Source organism: Dermacentor albipictus, unplaced genomic scaffold (genome assembly GCF_038994185.2).
Source record: "Dermacentor albipictus isolate Rhodes 1998 colony unplaced genomic scaffold, USDA_Dalb.pri_finalv2 scaffold_33, whole genome shotgun sequence".
NCBI lineage: Eukaryota > Metazoa > Arthropoda > Arachnida > Ixodida > Ixodidae > Dermacentor > Dermacentor albipictus.
This window is the reverse complement of record NW_027225587.1, coordinates 2,471,145-2,488,178: the sequence shown is the minus strand read 5'-3', so window position 1 is coordinate 2,488,178 and position 17,034 is coordinate 2,471,145. Positions and strand designations below refer to the sequence as shown.

The following is a 17,034-nucleotide window of genomic DNA, read 5'->3' as shown; positions in this document are numbered from 1 at the left end:
GGAAAGGGGTAATGGTTCCAGGACTTACTTTTGCAAATGCGGTTGTTTGCTTTAAATCAGGGGTACAATCAGGACTCGACGGGAACCAAAGGTCAGTGGGTCGCCTCGCATTGGGCGCTCACGGGAAGACTACAAATGAAGCTGTGCAAGGGGATATGGTCTGGACTAGTTTTGAAGTGAGGGAAGCTCGCAGTAAAATTGAGTATGAAGAACGGCTGAGGAATATGGAGGAAAGTAAATGGGCTGGGAGAGTGTTCAGGTATCTGTACAGGCAAAACATTGATTCACAGTGGAGGAAAAGAACTAGGAAGCTTACCAGCAAGTATGCGGCCTGTGGGGTGGGCAACACAGCAACAAAGAAGGTCAAGCGGAAAGTCAGAGAGGCTGAATTAATCTCATGGGTGGCGGCAATGGAAAAGAAACCTGCCATGAGTAACTACTTAAGGGGAAAAAACGAAATTAGGAAAGAAACCATTTATGATAACTCAAAGGGAAGCTCATCACTTTTCGAAGCGAGATCGGGATGCCTTAGAACACGCACGTATAAAGCGAGATATAAGAAGGAAGAAGAAGCATGTGCTTGCTGCGGTAAAGCTAGGGAAACGACGGAGCATATTTTATTAGAATGTGAAGACATCTATCCAGCGGTCGATTTAGGCACCACTGGCCTCCTTGAAGCCCTTGGGTTCAGCGGGAGCAGTGCAAAAGCAAACAGGTCCGCAATAGACATCAGTAAGAGGCGATTGGAGGATTGGTGGAAGAAAAGTAGGGAAACGGCAAAGGACGGAGACGTACAAAAGCACAGTTCGCAATAGGGTATCAGAAAATTTGGACGTGGTAGTTCATAGTGTTTTTTTTTTTTCTCATGGGTTAACCTAGGTAGGATATTAGGCAGCATAGTAGCAAGAGCTTGGGGGCGCAAGCCACCGCCCCGTTCCAAAGGGGACGCTCATAACATCCATCCATCCATCCATCCACCGGAACCGAGGAGTGTCCCCCCCCTGATACTGGCTTGGGTGAAAGCGGTCTTTTGCATGGCAGGTATACGCACGGCGGTCGGTTCTGGCGTTTGTTTTCGCGGTCGTGCGCTCTGTTTAGTATAACGTGCGTATCGTACGTGGGTAAACGGTTCTGTGAGACGTGCTGAAGTGGTTTAAGGCGTTATGGCCGGAATTTCTGCTGGCGTTGAGGTGGACGGAACACGCAGCGCGATGTGTGCGCGCATATTTGAGCTTGCAATCAGCCTCGGAGATCAATTGTGTATTTCTGAATGTTCTAGTCATTAATGTGACCTTATTGCAGTATTATCCTCTAATTCTAAGCTGCGGTTTACGAGCCATGAAACATACGCGATGATCGTAACAGCGTGGGTACCGTTCTGCTACGATAGGAGCTGTGATGTTAAACTTTGACAACCGTTCAAACTGTTCGCTGCAGGTTACATTGCGTGACTACTTGGTTCGATGGATGAGGTTTTTGCCCCTGAATAAAATAGTTTTGGCAAGTAATAGCCGCATACCTTACAGTCTGAATTAGGCTTGTCCAGCAAAGGGACTGTTTACGAACTGCGCGAGCATCCTAAGCAGTGGTAGGTGCTGGATTACATATATCTTTGTTCTATATACCGCATGGTCCAAGCATACGGCATCAACGGTTATATATTTATAAACGTTGTGCGGCGTGACTATGCGAGGTCCTATTGCGGCGTTAGCCCGTTTTCTCTTGCTCTTGAAAGATGATGATACCCGAAATATTTTTGTCGGTTGTGTTCGTTCCGTTCTCTACGACGCACTCACACGTATTACGAAAATTTTGTCCTCAAAAATAGGCATCGCATTCTTTTTATGCGATCCCTCTCATATATTATGGCGGTATACAGGCCAAGAAGGCAATGCCGGAGCGTACAGCTTACATATATGTATCGTGCTGGTTCACCAATCGCATTGATCGCTGTGTTGAGCAGCGCCATCGGCCTCATGCAGGACGGCTAGCGTAGACATATGGTAATTTGAAGCCTTGAAGACTTGAAATTGAAGCCTTGAAGACTTGAAATGCGCGAGAACGATGCCGGCGCATCACAAGTATTTGATAGCGCCTGCCGCTTAGATGTTTCGTGGTTGCTTTAGGTTGGCCGTACACGAGCATGCGCTCTTATGCTTTATGTTTTACTCCCTACGCCAAGCGATCAGATAGTGAGCAGATTTACCTTTTCATGCTGCTAATACAGAGACACCGCTTTCCTTTGTTGAATTAAAACCGATATAAGCAAAATAATTCACAACACATACACACACCGCGACTGATAATGTGCGTACACCGCGGCTGATAAAATGCGCCACATTTTTGCGTCCCCAAGAGATATTTCCGCCTACTGTAGTTACTGATGCACCGAAAGACTTCCCTGACGACCTTATATGAACGGACACGGCGTAAATTTCACAGAGTACGATCTAAAACATAAAGAAATCGTTCCGCAGCACGCGACAGCAATACTTTCTAGCAGCCCCGCGCCGGATCGCCCACGCCAGAGAGGAGGAAAGGCTCTCCGCGCGCCCTATCCTCCTCGCCCGATGAAACGGTGGGGCCTTCGATGACGTCACTGCACCGTATTAACGGGTGCACTTTCTTTTGCTTTCTGACAGTGACTGTCTTTTTAGCGGATTGTCGCTGTTATCGCTCTGTCGTTCGGCGCAACATACGCCTGTGGGGCAGTCATCCTATCATCTTTGTTTGCGTCTTATTTTGGCGGCCATGATGAAGTCAACGCAAACTATGTATATTCATGTTTTTTTCGAGTGCGTCTGTGAATCTGCCGAATGATCGTTTAAAAAGTAAATTATAGGGTTTTACGTGCCAAAACTACTATTTGATTATGGCGGGGCCTCCGGAAAATTTGGACCACCTGGGGTTCTTTAACTTGCATCTACATATAAGTACATGGTTGTTTTAGCATTTCGCCCTGATCGAAATGCGGCCGCCGTGGCCAGGATTCGACCTCGCGGCCTCGCGCTTAGCAGCCTAACACCTTAGCCACTAAGCAGCCATGGTAGGTACTGACCATTTCTGATAGGGCTAACGGTAAGCCTAATGTCAAGCCTAACGCTAAGCCTAATGCTAAGCATAACGCTAAGCGAACGTAACGCGCACATCACGGTGTGTGACCGCAGTTGCGCCTTCACTTGTGGGGATTGAGGAATGCGCCGGCGCCATTGCGAGGGCATTCACCTGTTCTGCCATCCCTACACCTCACCCCTTTCCCACTCGCGGCCGGTTGTCAGCGGTGGCGCTCCACTCGTGATGGTTTGCGGTGGCGGCGGGGCGCTGACGTCATGACGTGGTCGGCTGTCCGCGGCTCTCGGCGGGAGCGTTTCTCTTACCTCAGGGATCTCAGTGGGTACGTACATGCTTCCTCTCGTCCGCCGACACCTTTGTGACTAGGACTTGAGCTCTCGCGCACGGTGCCTTAGCGCATGCGGGGAGCGCGTACTTGTGTGTTGATCCTTATCGGACGCTAAGCCGAAGAACGGGTGCCTAGTGCTCCCGCGAGGTCTCACCACGCCGAGCCGCACTTATCGGAGCTCCAAGCGGAAGGAGATTGCCCGAGCTCTCGTAAGTTGGCCCACTAATTATCACGAGAGCGAGTGGCATGCAGCAAGTTAAGCCCTTGCGGCCTGAGGTTGCGCGCAGCGGCGTGCTAGAGGCTGACGGCCCTGTGGCTCGGTAAGCTCGAAACCACGGTGGTCGGTACTCCAGTGAGACCCTAAGATCCCATACACTGCACTTGCGTAATGACAGTAACACGCCTTCTTGGTTAACATTGTACTTATGTGTAATATCAAAACGAAATTGCTATTTAAGTTCGCAATAAACGCAACAGGCTGAACGGAAAGAAAAGTGTCTACGGTGAACTACCTCGAACGTCAGCTCAACGCAGAGTACAGACGCCGCTATTCTTCGTGGTCGACACCAACCGGATTTAAGCTGACTGTTCAGTGGTGGACGAAGTCATCTCCCTGAGATTACCAGTTACCCTTTACCCCGATTCCATTATACCTTGCCTGCGAACTTCCCAATATCATGACTATCTAATTCTCTGCCACTGTTGACACCTCTTTCTCTTTTGCACTCACAGTGGGTCTTTTAGATTTACTGACCCGAGACGCGTGCCAACATGCTGAGACTTGGACAGTCCCGGGAAGTACCAAAGCCACCTAGAAAAAAATGTAAGGCCTCCGCACGCCGGTGTGACGTCACGCTAGTCGGATGGGCCGGACAGTCGACGCCGTCGGCGTCTCCGCGCCTAGGTTCGTTGCGCTTGCAGTGTGCCTCTTTGCGCGTCGCGGATACTATGGCATGAGAAAATTAGTGCTGTCCTTAAAGTGACAGCAACATATAAATTCAGATGCTTCGTTTCCAAAGCAAGACACGTATAGCTGACGCAAAAAATAAGGGGGAGCCGCTGGTTCACTGCAGTCAACACCACCATAGAAAGCATCGTTCTTTCATACCTTCCTTAGATTACTTGATTGGCAACATTTTTGTTTTTTGCGTGTATCGCAACACGACCTGCCTTATTGTGCTTCTGATGTTTGGTCGGGACTAAAACAAGCAAACTGCATGCTGCTTAGTCACTCAACTTTAGACGGAACGAAAGAAAGAGGAAAACTGCATATTGAAGACACAGAATATACTTTATTCACAAATGATAAGAGCTGCATTCAGAAACAAACATTTTAAATCTTCCATATACAATTATCATTCTCACTCTTGCATTGCGTAAAACAGTCCTCGCTAGACACACGAATATCGAGGTTAATTTGATTGTGAACATTTTATCATTATAGGGTCACGCACAACTAATTCTCAAATAGAATAAGCTTCCGTCTTTGTTGTACCATTTCTTGTGGTTATTTTATTTCCACCCTCCTTGTTTGCTGGCCTTTTTAGTCTTCATAAAATACTGAGATAATGGTGAAAAGTAAGTAAAAAACGAGAGGCCTACTCTCAGTCCTAAAGGAAAACATTTAAATAATGAATTGCGGTAGCATGGAGAGTTCGAATCATAAACAGGTAGCACAATGCACTCAAATAACATTTGAATGGGCCAAAATGCTGGGTTTCAATTTTGATAATGTAGGCAAATAAGTCCTAGCTACGCGACAGGTTTCTTTTTACAAGGGTTCTGTGAACACAAACGTACGTAGATGTTCAACAAAACAGAGCTTCAAGAATAAAAAATAAATAATGCGAAACATCCTGGGCCTTCAAGGTCTGCAATTTTCGGTCGTTCTTGGCGTTGCGTAATTTGTCGTTTTCTGTGCGGCACAAGTAGATCAGCAGTGTATTCGCTGCAGCACTTACAACATGCCCCATTACCTCCTGTGCAGGATGACCGAAATCACACACATCGACATCCTCAAAGTCATGAAGGGTAGCGAACACAAGGCCGACAAGAGTATCTTTCTGCCTAGGAAAGCTGAAAAATTGTACCGCATATTCTGGTGTCCTGAGCTTGTCCAATATAACTTCAGTAAAGAGTACAGCATTAACTACAACTGCTCGTGGAAACTTCAGGCCACCCCTTGTTATCTTCGTGATTAATGCATTCTCAGGGTCATATAGATCGACGTCTTGCATCACAAGGCTTTCACTGCAAGATGCGCATGTCAGCTTTTCTAGAGCTGCATGGGCACAATAGCCGGCAACATAGGTTTGGTCTGGTAGCCTCGACGTTTTTTTCTCAATGTCGGAGTCGGTCACAGTGACTTGAAACTGGCCGTTTCCTGAATGTACACTTGTCTCCAACGTGCTCGCGCTCGGTGGTAGTAGCATGTCCAAATGTGGCAGGTCCAGAACCTTCTGCAAACGCAATTTGTTTTCAGATTCATATATCTGCCTTATAGACACACGGTAATTGGCACCAGACAATTGCCGATACTTTCCAAAGCGATTTTCCAAGCTATCAGTTTGAAATTTGCCCAAAAGGACATACTCGAAATGAAGCTCTTCGAGATAGTATATGGCAAGTTCGTGCAAGGCGTGGGTAGTGTGGCTGAAAGCTGTGTGCGTTTCACGTGTCAGGCGGCCATTGTCATGTTTGAGGCTTCCCCAGTGATCAAGCCATTGAACTGTTCTCACTAAGAATTCTAGAAGACATGACGGTGAAACTATTGGACCTTACAACTGATCTCGCAACCGCTGTCCCTTTTTTGGCGTCTTGACGTTAATAATGTTACACCAAGTCAAAATGGTGTCGACATATTGAGATGTTTCCTTTGCATGCTGAAACGTTGCGACACCCAGAGCAGCAACAGTAGATGAGTTAAAAATCTTTAAGGCCAGTTTAACGTTCTGCCGTTTTATGTTCGAGGGGTTCAGTGCCTTCAAAGTGAGCGTTGGTGCTAGCCTCAAGAGCTCATGCTTTTCAGCTTCGTGCAGCTGGCATAATACCTTGAAAAATGCTGTAAGTATCTTTGGTTCAGCCTCATCACTCTTCGGTTCAGGAAAGTACATGAATTTGCCAATGTTTCTTTGATTCAGCCAGTTACTTTTTATACACTTTAGTATGTGAACTAGGTCCACCACGAAAAACAGGGGTCGTGATGGGTCAGCAGGATGCTGGTAAACAATGCTGACACTTGCCGTCTTAGCGAAGTAGCACAAGGCTTTTCTGTTGACAGAAGTATTGTCCGAGATCACTGCGATTATTCTAAAACTAGATGCCTCTAGATCAAGAACAATCTTCCGAAGGAAGTAGTGCAGCGCCTTAGCAACGATTTGTGCCACAGGAAGAATGTGTACAACATCCTTGTTTGAAGAAAGCAGGCTCTGTATCATAAATACGTGGGCAGTTTTTCCTGCAGTCGATGAATTTACCGCAGCACCAGTAACAAAGCCAGCCTTGTAATAAAAAAATGATTGAAGGTGGATCTCATCAATCATTAACGTTACAGACTTTTCATGCTATTTATATGTTCTTACAATACGCTTTGCATAGGAAAGAAAGCTACATTCTTGCTGCTCCGTTTCGTACGATGAAGACAGTCTTCTGATCGTATCAGGATGCGGCATCTTAAGCTTCATCGAACTTCTCAGGAATCTATATTCATGAGGTGAAATTGTGAACAAAAGGCTAGCAAAAACTCATAAATCGGGGGGGTATCGGCCAGCATCATTCAAAAGAAGATCAACTTGACTCTTCAAGAATTTAAGCACTTCCAAATGCCATTCTTGCAACTCGCGTGCGAAATGTTTTCCACTTACTTCCTCTAGCAATGTCGAAACCAATGTCAGTAGATGACGGGCCTTTTCAGAACGCTCAGTGCTGATACCCTTACGTGTCTGTTCGATCATGTGTAACACTCTTTTCAAATCTCTCAAGTCGCACAGCTTTTCAGGAACTAACACATCACCACACTTCCTCACACCCGTTTCACCAAAAAATACTTCGACGCGCAGGTCTGTGGACACGATCACCGAAGTACGGACTGCGGGAGCAGATTGAAGTGACAAGTCCAAAAAGAAAACCTTGGAGCCCTTGTTCAAAACTGTCCAGAAGTCCGAACACCGAAAGCTTGGCAAGGCCTTCAGCAAGTCCGCAAAGCTACCAACCAGATTTTTGGCGTCCTCTTCTGCTTGGGTTGGCTGCAAAAGCATTATTGCTTTTTGCAAATATGTGGCTTCCAAGCGCGCTCTTCTGGCAGCCGGAGCTTCTCGAACGCAATCTTGCGGACGCGATAAATAGGCAGGGCAATTGGGAAACAAGCTCGGAACTGCAGTTTTCTTCAGACGGATGTTTTTCATGGCAACTTCGACCACTTTCCTGTCTTGACGTCCGTGTAAGATGTCGTCTTCAAGTAATCTGATGGCAAGAAATGCTTTTCACAGGGCTGAAACAAAAAAAAAACAAGCCGTTACAGGTATGACGCTCGACGAAAATGTTGAATTTACAAGCGCGTCGACAGGTGCAGAGACCCATCTATTGTGCACGCATGCACGAATGCATTGCGCACTATGCTGACGGATCCTATTCGTCCGGAAACCCAGAATAACAATAGAGGGAAGAAATACTTACCACTGTGTACTTCGTTGGCGAGAAGTCCTTCCGAGGAACTGCTCTCGTCCATGCTTCCCGAGTGGCTCGGTCAGATGGGAACTTGTGCACTCGGACACTTTGTCCTCCGTCATAATTGGACTTGCAGTTTGTTACGCAACAACAGCCAGGCATCGTTGCGCCTCCGTGTACGACGAACCACGCACAATTGAAGAAAAGCAATCGCGGTTACGGTGCAGCATTCCCCACCAAAGCCACCAAGCAATTGCTCCACGCGTTGCCGCTCTAGCGTTGCACCCACGGAGAACGCGCGCCGCGTTCTAGAAACGCAGCGCTCCCCCATCCACCGCTACCATCCGACTCTCGTGACGTATTGACAGGAGAGAGGAGGTGATGCGGTGGCCTTACATTTTTTTCTAGGTGGCTTTGGCAGTACGGGATGACAAATCAAAGAGACCTTTGTGACAGACCAGAGGATACCTGTCTGAGTGCTGTCGCATCAAGGCACAAAGACGTAAAGGGCGGGCTGCTGCTCTCGATAACCTCAGCTTTCGCTGTAGCAACGCGCCGAAGATTGTGTGCTACGATGACCTACCTCTCGGAAAGGTTAGAGGTGGGTTCTCGAGGCCAATGATGGCGAGGTTGAGAGCACTGACGGCGACCGAGACGATCGAGCTTGCTGCCGCGTTGCTGTCACTGCACGGACCTCGTGAGGCTCGTGACTCGCGTGCATCATGCACTGGTGCTGACTTCACAGGAAGTGGCACAAACCCACTACGGGCAATCGGCCGGCCTACACTGTAAAATAAGTTACGCCCTTAAAATTGAATAAGGGTGTGACTTCTTTTATAACTAACACTTTTACACCATTTTGGGCACAAGGAGGTGAGTTATATTCCCATTTACGCCCTTGTTCACTTTTCAATGGCGTAACTTATTTTACAGTGAATAGCGGCACTAGAAAAATGCGCTTGTCGTTTTATGGAGCTGACGTGTAGCGGTTTAGTCCAAGGCACTAATTTGGGCTAATTGGCCTGTCACTGTGAGATACTAAATAGCGCTAAAGATTTTACTTGGGGCAAACGCGATGTTGCCTGTATGGCCGGTGTGACGGCTGGCGTCTAGCACCTCGTGCAGAAAGGATTTTCACCCACCATGCCTCGTCGAAATGAAGCGTGACTTCCTAATTCGCCATGGTCATCTCGAGTGTGTGCCGGCCTGGCGGAAGCCCCGCAGTGTCTTCAGGCCTCTTTTGTGTGTGTGTGTGTGTTCGTTTACACTCCGCCGCTGGCTGCACGCGCTGAGGCAGTGGGCAGGGACGCCCATTTGGTGATCGCTTTGTCTGAAGGGGCAAGGTTCTGACTGGTGTTGTATAAGTCGCGGGTCGCTTTTTTGGTCGCGACGATAGACTGCATTCTTTACAAGCACTGCTCCAGGAGGGCACATGTAACCGACAAACGGAGGCCCCAGGAGAGCGCACCTGAGGCTATACTTATTGGGCAGCAGTTTCGCATGACAGGTAAGTAATTGGTGAAGGCGGGGAAGCAGAGTGTGCGCCTGGCCCTCAGTGTCCCTGTACGGCACCCAAAACTTTCTCGTCCGCTTTCTAGCACGTCGGCGTCGCACAAGTAAAGAACAAATAAGTATTAGTGTTCACAGTCACCAGTAGCTCCTCGTCCGTATCCGACATGCCTAAGCGTGGCCGGCAGTGGTACAAAGAAACACAGACACTTCCGATGGAACACGATATGGGCAGAACGGAGAGCACGTTGTCACGAGAAGTATTGAATGGAACGAGACAACGTGGGACTCTACGGGCCGTTGCCGCGTGTCGCAAAACGCGACGGTGGACTTGCCCGCGCGTGTCTGCCGCACGGGCACTTGCCGCGTGCGGCGTGTCGCGCGCGTTTTTGTCGCTAGTGTGGACGTATCTTTACAGAGCGCAACTGAATGCGTCGCAGTTACAGGAAAAAGCACGCGCGAAAAAACAGGTGCACGCTGGATTCTGCAACACATTGATTTTAAAGGTACTGCATCAAGACGGCAAGTTGGGTCAATGGTTCGTTGCAGTGCAACACAAGACAAGGACAAAGACACGGCGCTGTGTCGTCGTTTTATTTGTATGAGAAATATTTTCACGAGAAATTAGCACTAGAATATTAGAGTCATTATCGAACATACCACACGTTTCTGCGACGAAGAGCTATCTCCGATAATGAAACATGGGTGATTCGCAATAAAATGTTTCAGTTATTTCTTTTTCTGACCAAACTTTATATTGGTGGCAGACAGAAATTTACGTGACAATCTATAATACGATTAACCGCGAACAAACTTTGAGTCATGGACTTTTATTAAATTATGTGACTTTTAGGGAGATGTCGTAATCGTACAAATTGAAGTCAGCCAGGGGCCCTTTAACGTAAAACTATTCCAATATGTTTCTATTCCAATCTCCTGACGTCAAATTTGCGTAACCACCGACGCAAGCTCCGGGCGGTCACCCACAGGGTTGTCTGTACAGACCAAACACTATCCTCGTTCATAGGTGGTCACTTTTGTTTGCTTGAAAAACGAATAACATTGCCTACACTGAGCGGCTTGTCGTATCTAATTGGCTGACAAGAGGCGAGGAGAACGTTTAAGTGGAGAGGTTTCCGCTGGGGCAGAGCCAGTGCACTGAAAATCGGTAACCGGATAAAGGGGGTGGTGCCGGCGTCTGCGATTGGTCGGCTTTCCCTTACTTAGCGTGTGGTGGCTGGTCGAAAATCGCGGCGGCATGCAACGGAAGCTTAAGAATGACGCTAAAACTTACACTCAGCAAAGAAAAGTTGGCAGAATGAGGTGGTAAACGTGCCGAAAGTGCTCGAAAACGCTACACGGCCACGCAAGAAGTTTTATTATATGCAAATGCACCCATGCTCTCCGCCATGCAGGTGCAAGTAGCCAGCATCTCAGCGATCGGCGGTAGCCATCTTTTATTCCTTTCGGGACGGGGCACCCTGCGGCTATTCCGAAGAAAATTCAGCTTTGTTCGGCATATTAATGCATCTTTATCGCTTACACGTCACTTTGACGTGGTGAGTTTGTCCGGTTTTGTGACGTCGCGTGACAGGCAGGTGAAGTGGGTGGAGCCGGAAAACTTTTTACCCATAGTCGAGGGCTAATGGCGAAAAGGGGTCGAATCAGAAATAACTGTTTTTCTTTTTTCTGTCAAATCATGCATAATCAGTGTGTACACATATCAGATGGGGAGCTATCGCGGTTTTCGTGACGTCGCGTGACAGACAGGTGGAGTGGGGGTGGTCGAAAAAAGTGTTTGACCAATCGTGGATGGCTGATAGCAGAATTGGAATAGAAAAGTTTGGAGTAGTTTTACGTTATAGCGCCCCACAACTCAAAGCATTTTTTTTTTTTGCTAGAAACGTTCTATCTACATATAGAGCATTAGTTTCGAGAAATGCGGACTGAAAAATGTGCCCGTGAAATGACATATGCTGTCCCAGTTAACATTTTTTTTTTCGTACTGGACTTTCCTTATAGTGCGGAAACTTGAGAAAGCACAGACGCCGAAGTTGAAAGGGAGGGATACGAACTATTAACGCGCACGCGAAGCCACGCCCCTCCCGCGTTTTTTTTGGTTTTTTTTTTGCATTCGCAGAAGGGCTGAAATCCGGGCCAGTTAGTACATACTTGAAGGAAAAAAAAGAGTAAAAAAACACAGAGGACAAGAGGAGAGGTTCACACCACAACGACTGGAGTGAACCTTTTGCATTCGGCCCTCATCGGAATACGAACGAAGATCGAACCTTCATCTCGTGCTCGAAGCAGGAAGCTGTAGCCGTGGACTGAACTATACGTCTGCCGCTGCGAGCGGACATTCAAACAAACAAACAAACAATAACGTCTCAAGTGCAGCACCTGCATGATATAGTATGCCTAGTCGGCTAATGTCACGCGCAATCACTCGAAAGGGCACCCATGGGGCACCTGCCACGCAAAAGAGTGGCGAGAGACGCCCATGCAGTCGATAAGATACAATGCATGATATAACCCCGGGTCGACGCTTGGCCAGCGTCACGACTCGTTAAATCGTCGTTTGCCGGCACTTTATTAAAGTTGTCCCTATCCTATCCTATATAACGCATGACAGACACAAGCCGCAAGTGCACGCTGCTGCCTATTTCGAAGTATAAGAACAGGTTGGTGAGCTATAACGGTAGTAAATTGGATGAACGGTCCATATCCAAGCAGGACTGGTCGCGTTTGAGAGAGCTCAGTGCGCCATAATATAGGTATAATTTGTCAAGCTAATACTTCGTTCGACACGCATAGGGCCCACGAATGACGTGAAGAGACTCGGGCAGCAAGACAGAGAGATATCCGACCTATCCGACCCCTTTGACGTCGGCGGATTGGGTCCGTCGCAGGAAGTTGAGAGTGAACCCCAACGATCGTAGAGTGCGGCGAGCTCGGAGCAGTCTCGGGCGCCACCAGTAGGGGCAGTTGGGGGGGGGGGGGGGGGGGGGTCACTTCTGTACCTAACACCATTTGCAAAACAAACGGGCACACTTTTCAATAGTGAACGAGACGATTGCGAAAGTACACCGAACGCCTACTTGCTGTAATATACGTATAAGTTAGGCATGTAGGCTTTTTAATGCGTTAATAAATGTGACTTGCATATTTGGTTACGTCATTTCTGCACCTATATATATATATATATATATATATATATATATAGCAGAAACTACATATATATAAACGTCAGAAACAAAAATAACAGAAGAAATGAGGAGACAAGATATGTCGCTATAATTGGCGTTATTTTCATTTCTTTGTTTCTGTTGATCCGCACCTGACATCTCCAGGTAAGTACGCATATATATGCTGAACTGTCACCCGCAAAGCCAGGTCATTTCAAGGTCACTATCATATGGACCATGTGAAGATCATTTTTTAGCTATACGTGTGCTAAAGGCACGCCGAGTTAAAGAAGACGACGTTCAGTAAGTTACAGATTCCAATACAAAAGTGTGCAATGCAATACTGTAACGACACTCGAAAAGGGAATAGCTCTACAGTCGAACGCCTCTACAACGAAATAATGACATGACCTATAGAACGAAGGGTTCCTGCGTATGTCCCGCCGAAATTCCTATTCTTCATAATTATTGTGAAAGCGTCTAACAGCGAAGACCGCTTCAACGAATTGGCTTGTACAGCGAAGGAATTCAGGCATCCCCAACGGCTGATTTGGTGTTTCTATGCGAACACACAGTTGCCGCTGTCCTCCGCAGCCGCTATCTGAGCCCCGGTGCTCACAAGGAGAAACGGTCGACGCAACAAAGACGCGGGAGCATGCCGTGAGCCTCGGTGCCGTGTAAGGTAGGCTGCGGTCGCACATTTCGTCGGGCGAAGTGTAAAGAAAATTATCAACCTCTTTCACAAAGTATCGCTTGAATTCGTGTTAAATATAGATGCATTCTTTTGCTTACCATAATGCGCTTTTCCTGGCACTATTGCGAGTGGTACGGTACGTCCTCTTTACAACGAAGAGGCCTGCATAACGAAGGATTTTGGAGCTTCCAAGCGCTTTTCCATAATTGTGTCTGACTATATAGTGAATATTAGCGTTTTACTGCAATGACGCGAGGAAATCTGAGATGAAAGAATTGCGACAATTTTCGCATGCACGCCAGTGCAAGGACTGCAGGTCAAACGCTCAAGTTTATTTATATATTTATTTACAGACACTGCCAGCCCTTATACAGGGCTATAGCAGGAGGGAAATACGAACATTTACAAATCAAATATTTTGTACATGGAAAATTGTACATAGAAACACAAAAAGGGACAATAGATTAAAATTAATAACACCAAGAGGTTTTTTTTTTATTTGTTTCCACAAGCAAGGAGGTACATGGTTGTGGCGGAAAAACAAGGGGAAAAAAGCTGCGGAGAAGCAGCTTGACTGGCCCCAGGTTCCGTTTACAATGGCAGCAGCAGGGCAGGTGGGAAACGGTAAGGGAAAAAAAAGAGAAGAAAAAAAGGATAGAATAGAGAGAAGAGCAAAAGCACTAAGGGCAAAAAATCACTAAGTACAACGGTACACAGTCAAGATTGGAGGAACATATCACGCAGATTTTTTGCGGAACAAGTCAACACATCGATATTGCATCTGGTAAGATCATTGAGTAGACTGGGCAGCCAGTGGCATAACATTTGCTGGCCATAATTAGTCCGAAGTTGAGGAACACACCAAGTCTCAGGAGCTCGAGTTGTGTAGGGGGTTTCTCGTTTTGTGAGATTAGCGAGAGAGCTGAGGGCACCAATATTTTTCTCATATCTTCTGTAGGTTGACAACAAGCGCAGGTTTATTAGGGCAGGCAATTTAAGGGTTTTAAGCGCGCTGAAAAGAGGAGCAGAATGAAAATCACAAGGCTTATTACAAATGACACGAAGAAATTTCTTCTGGATTACAAACAGCTTTTGAATATTTGTGGCTGAAGTTGTCCCCCATACGTGGGAGCCGTAATTTAGATGACTGAAAAAAGGTGAGTTATAAATCAGCAATTTCACGGATTGCGGCAGGTATCTAAAGGAATAGACAACATCCAAAACCTGTGACAGTTTGCCGGTGAGAAAATCTACATGAGAGCGCCATGTCATATCATGATCAAAGTGAACACCCAGACATTTGATTGATTGGACAGCTTCAATAGTACTGCCCAGTTGAAAAACACAACAGGAAATTTTAAGAGTCTGTCGTATTTTGGGACGTTGTTTCTGTAGTTCTGTTGCCTGTAGTTCTGTTGCCTGTAGTTCTGTTGCCTGTAGTTCTGTTGCCTGTAGTTCTGTTGCCTGTAGTTCTGTTGCCTGTAGTTCTGTTGCCTGTAGTTCTGTTGTCTGTAGTGTGACGTCCTGTAGTAGAAAGTTGTGTAGTTCTTGATCAATATTTAATTAAAAATTGACAGAGACATCCGTAAGGTTATGTAAATTTGTTAGTACAAAAAAGAAAAACATAAAAGTAAAAAAAAATTTAAAAAAAAAACGTCTTCGCCTAGGATTCGAACATGCGACCTCACGATTCCGAGCCCGGCATCTTACCACTGCACCACCCCTGACATGCTTTTGGAGTGTACGTTTTGGCCATGTGAACAGTACGACGAGCCGATGCGCTGATGTTTACATTTGCATTTTGAGAGCCAAGATCCGCTATCACTCCACCGCGTCAAGTGCCGCATCTCTAGAAGAGCAAGAGTGTTCGTACCATCGACAGGTACCTCTTGCAGTGCTAGAACATCGATTTTGATGTACGATATCCTTATCAAATAAGAAATTCAGAAATAGACAACGTTGACTTTTAGGGTTATTACTGCTAGTTTCGACAGTTGTCTCTCGTTCTTTACACTTTTGAGCGCGCATATAATTCGTGTGTTCAATGCAAAATAGCTACATGAACATTCGTGGATGAGAGTTCTTTCTGACAGCATACTGGCTTCTCACGGCAGCACTGTACCAGATTAATGAGAACCGAGCGAGACAGCTTTTCACGCAACTTTGTGGAACAACCCAAATCTTCTTTTCCGCTTCGCATAAGCTTGTGAAATATTCCTGTGAAATTAACTAATGTGTCAGTGTAACAGCACATGGAAGTCCACAGGCCTGTGTGCCACATCTTACCAAAAAAAAAACGGATACGCAGCCATTCCCGCGGATGGTATGATTTTGATCAGCGGCCGATTTTGAGGAGGCCGGTAGGGCGTTGGTGGTGCCGCGTCGTCACGGTACAATTATAACTATTCGCCACGTCGACTTTATTACCGGTGTCGGTGCCATCAGCATTGCCGGCTTCAGAGAAGCGCGATTGAATACCGCGCAAGAGAAAAGTACAGTGTACACCACCGATGCGAAAACATACAATTTTAAAGGACAGCGACGGAAAGCGCTTCTGTTGCGACTTCGGAACTCTTGGCCGTCGCGACCGAATGTTTCTGCTGCGACGTCAGAATTGGTGTCGTAACGTCGGAGTCGCTGTCAGGATATAAAGCTGTTGTTCCGACTTCAGAACTCTTGTTGTCGCGACAGAATGCTTCTGTTGCGAAATCAGAATTTCTGTCGTAATGTCAGAAATGTCTCCCAATTAAGAAATGTCAACAACTTCTGTCGTACAACAGAATTTCTGTAGTTGCGACAGGAATTCCTTTTGCCTTTTTCAACCGGGCACTACAGAAGCTTGTCGCATCACACAATTTCAGTGCACTTCTGTTGTCATCATTGGGTACATGTTGCGGCGATAGGTTTCCGTTGTGAAACAGTTCTCTGTAGTACAACAGAACTTTGTCCATTACTTCAGGAACACTTCTGTTATGACAACTGGAGGCCTGTTGCAATGATAGGCTTCTGTCGTACAACAACATTTTTCTGTAGTACAACAGAAGTTGGTCGCATTACTTCAGGAACACTTCTGTTGTGACAATTGGGGGCCTGTTGCCACAATAGGTTTCTGTAGTATTTCAACAGCTCTCTGTAGCACTACAGAAGTTTTTCGGGTTACTTCAGGAACATTTCTGTTGGGACAACAGGGTGCCTGTAGTGATGACAATTTTTTCTGTAGTACTACAAAAATCTGTTGTAGAGCTTCAGCTTTCTGTTGCAACAACAGACATACGACAGACTGTACTTCTGTAGTAGCAACAACAAATGTCTGTTGTACATCAGAAAAGTCTGTCGCTCCATCAGGAATCTGTAGTTACTACAGAAAAATCCTGTTGTACAACAGAAATTTCTGTAGTACTACAAAAATCTGTTGTAGAGCTTCAGCTTTCTGTTGTAACAACAGACATACGACAGACTGTACTTCTGTAGTAGCAACAACAGATGTCTGTTGTACATCAGAAAAGTCTGTCGCTCCATCAGGAATCTGTAGTTACTACAGAAAAATCCTGTTGTACAACAGAAATTTCTGTAGTACTGAA

The 17,034-nt window shown here is 46.4% G+C and overlaps 1 protein-coding gene across 2 annotated transcripts in view; it reads right to left on the bottom strand.

Moving 5' to 3' along the window:
* Window positions 1-8,771, bottom strand: part of LOC139052758 (chromosome-associated kinesin KIF4A-like) — a 104,673-nt gene extending 95,902 nt beyond the window's left edge. Inside the window, exon 1 of one of the 2 annotated variants that reach the window (XM_070529822.1) lies at window positions 8,649-8,771. The gene's annotated coding sequence lies outside the window, so the exon portion shown is untranslated. The remainder of the gene's footprint in view (window positions 1-8,648) is intronic. The other variant, XM_070529825.1, reaches the window with a different exon arrangement.
* Window positions 8,772-17,034: the final 8,263 nt, after the last annotated feature.